This window comes from Schistocerca americana, chromosome 6 (assembly GCF_021461395.2).
Source record: "Schistocerca americana isolate TAMUIC-IGC-003095 chromosome 6, iqSchAmer2.1, whole genome shotgun sequence".
Lineage (NCBI taxonomy): Eukaryota > Metazoa > Arthropoda > Insecta > Orthoptera > Acrididae > Schistocerca > Schistocerca americana.
In genome coordinates, this window is record NC_060124.1 from 560,841,435 (window position 1) to 560,850,521 (window position 9,087).

The window sequence follows — 9,087 nt, forward strand, 5'->3', positions numbered from 1 at the left end:
GCCCTAGGCGCGTAATTTCCACCAACAACAGCGTATTGTCCATGAAAGCGGAACTCTTCATTGGTCCAATGTGAAAACGGTTCTGCTGTAAGCGAGAACGCTACTGGAAAGATATTCCGCAGCGGTGACTGTCGTTTTATGCCTGACTGTACTACGCTGTCTCACTTGCAATCCAGATACGCATGTACATACGTATATAAACAATACTCACCTGATAAACGCAAGGAAAATTGTATTTCGTGACGTTTTTTTTGCCCCACCCTTCTTTTTCCATTTTCTAGGAGAGGCGAAGAAAAAAAAGTTACTGGCATTACGTCTCCGTTCGCAAAGTAATGTCTCTTCAATTCGTTCTCGTGGTCCTACTTCGAGATGTACAATACAGGCTGTATAATCATTTTACAGTCTACTTAGAATACTACTTTAAACGCGCAGCTCGTCATTTGTATAGGCACATAGGGAAAAGCCCCAATGCACTACGACAAAAGTTAAAAACCAATGATAAAATACACTAGCGCGACCACTGGAAGCGTCGGAAAAGATGTATTTTGCTACGCCGGAAGGCGGAGCACAGGATACGCAACTACTTCGGCGAATGTTGCAAGGGGGCTTAATCAAAAAGAAAAGATTAATATTAATGAATGTAATAATTTTACTATCTGTGTGACCGGCTACGAAGTCTCGTAACCGGTTGCCCCTGACTATTATTAGCACGCAATCTGACTGCATAAAATAAAATTAAAGAATGACAAGGAATTTCCATTAACAGAATTGATTAATTAAGTCCCCTACACCTATAAAAGCTACGAAACAACAAAGCACAAGTGTAACTGTTCTGTGTGTGCTAGTGTGGCTTAACGTACATGAATCTGGCTCGGTTCTTTCTCAATACTACAAAATATTTTAAACACCATTTACAATGAACTAATTGAAAAACCAGAAATACTATAATTGCACATAGAAACCAGAATTACAAGTCTAATAAATGAACACGAGCCAGATGCTTTGTTGACTGTACCTGTGAGCAAGAGGGATTGTTATTAAAGAAAACTGTAATACCTTTTTACCTAATTATATATTGACGAAAATATTCCATTACACCAGCGTCATAAATCAAAAGCCCATCTCCTTTCTCAAATATATTCTGACAATTGCATCTTCTTCTATCTATACATTACACCAACCGAACAGTACAACATTTCAGTCAACACTCAGATCGTCTACTCTCTCGCCCAGCAGAACAACGATTGCTCTCGACATCCTCTGAACTACTACTGCGGCAGTGGAGGCGGCGGAATAATAATCTTTGGCGCAATCTCTGGCGCTGTGACTCAATGTAGACACCTATCAATGTGTTACAGAGACACAAGTTGTACACATGAACAAAGAGCCAGCCATAGCAAACCAAAGTAATGTATGCACACAGATCAATGCAAACCCTACAAACACTACCAGTAGTAATGACAGACTTGGCATAACGCCAGAACCAGTACCTACGAGAAATGTAAATAATTATGATAGCTATGTAAACACAGCACAAAATGCAAAAAACTTGTCCACTATATTTTCTGAGGAAGGTCTATTAAGACACCGTCAATTCCCAACATTTACGAGTGAAAGTAGGAAGATGAATCCTGTTGTTTTTATTAGTGCTTTTCGACATGTGTTTCCTAGAAATTGGACGGAAGCACAGAAGAACAGGTTTGTTGTTGGGTACACGCAAGGCGATGTACTTTTGTGGGTGACCGAAGTAGCCGAGCATTGTGCCACATACTTACAATTTGAACGGCACTTCTTGACAAATACTGGTCAGAAGGCGTACAGAAGAGACTTACGCGAGAGGTTTTTAATCCCGCCCATTTTAATAGCAAATATGGTAGCTTGTGAGGGTATTTTTTGAAGTATCTCAATAAAACACGTTATTGGACGAATCCTATTTCTCATGTTTATGTTTTAAAATTTTTAAAAAGTCGTGTGCCATCACACATTCGTGAAAAATTAGTTACTAAACCTGAGCACGACACACAATATTTTCTATCCATTCCAGACTCAATCGACCTAATATATGAGAAGCGAGTAATAACAAGTAGAGCATCAGACAGTCAAACTCCACAACAACATAACTCGAATTGTCAGTACAAAAAGCCAGACGTGAACATACAACAAAGTTGGTACGCGCAACCGCAAGGATACATTACCCGCGGTAATGGATACAGAAAAGGAAATGGCAAGAACAAAAGACTTAAACAAAACTTTCCGTATAACAGGAACGATTACCATACACATGCTAATTTCAATCCCTCATCTCAAAATTATGCACCGCGTGTAAATAAAAACAGTCAGCCGCACCAATGGCCAGCGAGCGGCAACAACAACAACAACATACCACATGCCATACTGCAGCCAACCTTTGCGCAACAAAATCACAATACGGATACATTTCACAACAGCCATATGAACACATGAGAAAGTATTTCGCGTACTGGTAATGATAGAAACAGTAGAAGTGACAGAAATTGTTCCATGCTCCGGTCGGGACACACATTTTCAACATGTCCCCAATGAAGTATATCAACGCCTGTTTGCAGCTAGGGTGTCCATTTAATTATCATTTCATTTCTAGTAAAGCTGCATGGTCATCAACGGTAACTGTTCTTTCGGGAACAGATACTACCGTCATATATAGTTAAAATATGGCTTCCATATCATTTCGTGAGCAGATCTGTAGGCCGTGCTGTGCATTATTTGCACAGTTTACGAGTAATGAGCATGTCTGCAGAGCATTTTTCATGCGTTATTTTGATAGTTTAGGAGTCGTTTTCACGACTGCACTTCAGTTCACTTCATTACTTCGGTGATTTAGGAGTAGTTTACAAGTCTCTATGCAGTGTGCTGCATTATTTTGGTAATTTACAAACTGTTTGCGTGTTTGTACATCAGTGTACTGCATTATTTATGAGTAGTTTGCAAGTCTGCTTGATATGTATTGTGATCCCAAGCATGTCAGAGTGAGTGTTTTGTATCAGTGACCCATTTTCCCGCCATTTTCATAGGTTAGGGGAGGTAGCCGTGGTGTGTTGCATTCTCCTGACTGAATTTGAACTTCCCGCCATTTTCTGGGGGAGGGTATTTAGGTTAGTGGACGTAGCCCAATTGATCTACTAAGTGAAATCCGCCCCTAATTTAAGTGTTCCAAAATAAATAAAGTACACTCCTTTCTCTCTCGAGCAGCCCAGCAACGGCCACTTCATTTTCCTGCCATTTTCCCTACCCCAGACCGCCAGCTTGGATTACGTCACAGGAGGGATGACTGTGTCCCTGGTGGCAGGGCTGTGTACTTGCTCAGTTGGACTCCAGACCCTATGGTGAGCACACTAGATGGAGAACTGCATCAAATTGTTTAAAAAAAGACTGCATGCGAAATAAAGACTTATGTCCAGCACAGGCCGTGTCCTTTTCCTGCCAGTTTCTAGGAAGAGATGGCGGTCGGATTACTTAGGTTAGTGGAGGTAGCCAAAGTGACCCATTTTCCCGCCATTTCCTTAGGTTAGTAGAGGTAGCCGTGGTGTGTTGCATTCTTCTGACAGAGTTTGAACTTCCCGCCATTTTCTGGGGGAGGGTATTTAGGTTAGTGGACGAAGCCCAATTGATCTATCTTCCCACCTAAATTCAAACTTCTCGCCAAAAGCCAATATCTTGAATAATGGTACTTGTGTCATCAGCTGTCACGGCCGCATTCTTGGGTGACGCCATCAAATGACTCATGGCCGCCATCTTGGATTACGTCATCGCCGCCATCTGCCCCCTACTCTTGTCTGCACGCAGCTGTGCATATGATAGTGAGTCGAACACGACAGATGTAGTGGACACAGGTGTTCATAAGCAGTTCCAGGCCTGTGAGGGTAGGCTTGCAGGATAACATCCCTGTAATAAATAATTGGAAGCAGAAGTATGTAAACAAGTTTCAAAATGGTTCAAATGGCTCTAAGCACTATGGGACTCAACTGCTGTGGTCATCAGTCCCCTAGAACTTAGAACTACTTAAACCTAACTAACCTAAGGACATCACACGTATCCATGCCCAAGGCAGGATTCGAACCTGCGACCGTAGCAGTCACACGGTTCTGGACTGCGCGCCTAGAACCACGAGACCACCGCGGCCGGCAAACAAGTTTCATCTTGGGGTCATAAAGGAAGAGCTCCTTACATTTTTATGGGGCACGTAGAGATGCTAATAACTTCGTGCACATTACTGTTACGTGCTCAGTCCAATTTAGATTTTCATCACTTATTACTCCTAGACACTTCGCTGAAGGAGAAAAGTTGGAATTTCTCCTATGTAGGGTTCAAGATGGCAGGGACTCCTGATATTTCGAATTGTTGTTGGGTTGTTTGGGGGGAAGAGACCAAACAGCGAGGTCATCAGTCTCATGGGATTAGAGAAAGACGAGGAAGAAAGTCGCCCGTGCCTTTTCAAAGGAACCGTCCCGACATTTGCCTGGAGCGAAGACCTAAATCAGGAAGGCCGGACGCGGGATTGAACTGTCGTCCTCCCGAATGCGAGTCCAGTATACTAACCACTGCGCCACCTCTTTCGGTCCGATATTTCGGACTAACAAGCCTAGAATGACCAACAAGTACCTCTTGAGTTTTGGAGGGTTGAGTTTTAACCCTATATCCTGCGCCCATTTTGAGTGCACGCACAGGTCGGTGTTGAGATTCTCGAAAGCTTTTTATTGCTTTTTGGACTTAGGTAGAACTGGAGGCAATCAACGTAGATGTGGTATTTGCAGTAGCATAAAACTGAACAGAAAGCTGATGAGAATGTTGGACCTAATACCGAACGCTGGGGGACACCTGACAGTACGCTCCTCAATTGTGACTTATGGTAACGAATACGAAGCATTGCTGGCGAGATGTCGGTCATGAGGGAAACCATTGCACTATATTTTTCAAGAAATTTAGGCTTCTTATTTTGGAAAGATGAAATGTCACAGACAGCAGTTCCAAAGGCTTTTCTGGAGAGTAAGGTCCACATTGAAGTTGTCTCTTGTGCATCTCTTTGAAGGAAAATGTTGACCTGCGATGTTTGCGGAAACGTGATTGGTGTTCGTCTAGTAGGTTGTTTGTAGTTGGACAGTTTGTTACCTGGACCTAGACTGTACGTTCTAAGGCCTTAGACATTCCACGAAGAATGCAAATAGGTCAGAAAACACCTGGTGCTATGGAAACGTCATTTTGAGAAATGGCTTAACTAGTCCCTGTATGCAAACCTCAGGGAAAATACTTGGTTGAAATAATGGGTTACAGCGGACAGAAATGGGTCAATGATAAGCTTCATCATTTTGACTGTGATGAGATGATTCCCAGCAATTGCTGATCGGGGCTACTGAAGAACGGGATACAACCCGTCAGCTTTGACCAATGACGTCAGAATTTGCCAGAGATCATTTATTACGAAGATGTAACAGCTGAGAGGAGTGTTCAGAAACAAGGGAACGCAGTAGGGAAAAAATATTTTAGACATATAACAAGGCGAGTAATACGTCGACCTTAATGTTAAGGATATCGCTTGTTTGTGTCCTAGTACTTCAGAGGAAATTAAAGAGAAAAAGAAGGGATGGAAGTAGCGGTAGCATAGAATACCTCACGTCTCATATATAAGAGTTGTATCGCATTGTTGGATAACTGCAGAATGGGATACAAATTTAACGTACGTAGATTTCTTCGTTTTCGTTGGCATTAGTATCCTGTTGTTCAGCTGAACTATATAGATCAACTGAAGTACGGGACAGAAGTTTTACATCATGTGTAGATTCTTTCGTTCTTTCGCCTCCGCTACCACCTATAGACTGTTCTTACACAGATAGTAGTACTACCGACGGCGGAAAGATCTACGTACATAATATTTGTATCCCACTCTTCAGTTGACCTATATATATATATATATATATATATATATATATATATATATATATACTCTTAACGAAAGCGAGGAAATCGACGTACTGACGTACTTTACATTGTACCTCACTTGAACTACGCGAAGGCGCAGGAAGACGACACACACAAAATTTATATCTCGTGCTTCAGAATGGGATACAATATTTGTTTGTTTTTTTATGTTGTTTTTTATTTGTCTTGGATGCTAATAGAATCGAGTGAAAGTTATAGTCTTTCAAGCGACGACAAGAAAATCAAGAGCAGTGAAATTTGTATCCCATTCCTTAGTTTAGCTGTATAGGACAACTGAAGAATAGAAGCCGGCCGCTGCGGAAGAGCGGTTCTAGGCGCTGCAGTCTGGATCCGCGCTGCTGCTACGGTCGCAGATTCGAATCCTGCACGGCCATGGATGTGTGTGTTGTCCTTAGGTTAGTTAGCTTTAAGTAGTTCTAAGTCTAGGGAGGCTGATGACCTCAGATGTTAAGTGCCATAGTGCTTAGATCCATTTGAACCATTTGAAGAACAGAAAAGTGGTACTAGCGAATGGGAGATAACGACATTTATAACATGCGTATTCTGTACTTCAATTGACCTATGTATGTCAATTGAAGAATAGGATACTAGTGCTATGGAAGACAGATATAGCGCCATACCTAACATTTGTATCGTGCTCTTCAGTTGACCAGTGGATAAAGATCTGAATCCAATATTGTGACTACCAACATGATGCTGATAACCCCTATTCCCCAAATCCGTACGCGACGAAAAACCATCTGAAATCACTACGGAACCCTCTGCAACATGATCTTCAATTAACGTAACCAAAACTTCCTTCGTTCGATTAGGACCTACTTTAAAAATTACTTCGTCACGTTCTTGACCTGAAACTACAGCCCCCCAAACCCTTAATCCTACAGGGGGTTCCCCCTATCGTACTTCCTTCTGCCAAAATGCGACTCGTCGATTTCGACTGTAACACTCGGCCCCCCAAAGGCCATCTATACTTCAAATACTCCCCACAAACGTCCCTACAAAAAGAGTACCAATCTTCAACTGTACGCTCACCCACACGAAATGCATGCACGCACAGCCACACAGGATACCTCAAACACCAAGAATATGTAATTTTTATGATATCCCTCAAGGCGAGCTTAGATTTCTTGATCCATGTTCCTCGTCTAAAAGACCGCCACAGCCGATCTTTACTGCAGCGCCATACGAATAAGTCGTGAGTACGGCGAGCGGACACACTGGTCAGGTGCATATGTTCACCGCACTCACGAGATCGAACATAATCAGCAACAAGACCACACATTTGTAAAAATCGAATCGTGGCCATCATGTCTACACCCACAGGCTCCTTTAAATCATCCAGGTTTATTGGAGTAGACAAATCCATACCTACAAACGAAAATGAAAAAGTAAAAATTCTCATAAAACAAAAAGCTATTAGTCCAAATTGTCTCAAACTCACAAAGAATGGCGTTAAGTACCGAATGAATTGCAAACAACCAATTACTGAAATCAGTGCAAACGGAAAAGAAAAAAAATTGTGCAATATCTAGCCCTGTCATTTAAAACTACATTCAATCTTTTGAATGTGCAATGATGACGCTTATCCGCAGCAGACAATCGATTTGTTATCTATGGCTGGAAAGTAATGGCATTAATATCTAAGAGCAACTTATGACGTCCTTTGTCAAACCCGACAGGTTGTTTCCCGTGCTTCAGCAGACCCTGCTGATCTGATGCCTCTATTGACGGTACTGCAAGTAACACGCTTCAGATAGAATTTTTCAGTGACAGCAGTCGTTTACCCGTAAGAAGTTGTCAATGAGTCTCTGTTTCGTTTGTGGTTCAGTTGTGGTTGTAGGTAATGTGAACTACCGGTTCAATTCGTGGGCTGAAGCAATGGAATCAATTGTAGCACTCATTTTGAAACACCAAGACAACGGAGGTTATTTCATATGACAGCTGATCACTTCTGCTAACGGTTAATGCGTGCGCATGCTTGAGTTCTACATCTCTCCCAGCTTGACTGACTCCGTTCCTCTTCAGTTTGTAAGTAATATGATTTTCGGGGATGGGGCGTAGATTGCATTTCCGATGTGCAGAAACTCTGCTCTGTACCGCTACGAAAGGAGAAACTGTAGAGGAGTTTCTACATTTTTTTTTGTACAATATGTTAGACTTGCCTTACTCGATGCCTAAATTCGCAAGTATATATGTCTAATAGCTTTTTAACATTAAATTTGGGAATCAGGAAGGCATCAAGTGCAAGCCTTGTTCGTTATAATCAGATATTAGTTTTGTACACGAAAGTAATAGCGTGACTGACAATATTACATGTACCTGGAAAGAAGTAAAAAAAAGTTATCAATATACTGTTGGAATACGACAGAACGGTGGGATTGTAAGAGTTACAGCCCCCTATATTTCTCATCAAGTAGTAAGCGCACCATCTCAGGAAAAGACAACAAGGGACCGGGCAGTGGAAGTTTGTAGGTATATACAGCATTTACTGTCTGGAGTGTATACAACACTGTAGCGAGTACACCCAGAAATGTGTATTTTCAGTGGCTGATACGTTTTACGACATGTATTATTTGGAATTTTAACGTGCAGGAGAAAGAATTTTTGGATTCACATGCACATGCGACATCGGCATGACCATATGAGCACAGAAGATGTGTTATCAGATCTTTGGACTCTGTCTGATACAACCCACTCTAAACAGCATTAATCAAACTTTCTCATAACAGTTCTTTCTAGTGTATTCTATAGAGTGTGGTGGGGGTTTGCAGTACGAAGTTCCTGTACAACAATGGACGTTTTGGTTGTTTTGATGCAAGTATGCAGGACTCGCCAAATTTTGCAGGTGACACAGACTCTTGCTCCACAACACTGAGAGAAATGACTCTGTTGATATACCTACTAATAACTCCAAAGGTAAACTAGCTGCAACCAAATATCCAAACTACGCACACAGCAACATTGTCTCTGTTTAAATTTCATTCAAAACGTGATCGATCTATAAAACTGTAGTCCTGTGCTCCACTTTCCAATATCTCAGCACAATTATAGCCATGAAAGAGATTTTTATCTGTTTGCACAGTAGTCAAAATGCTCCATTCGTGCCTTTCACTT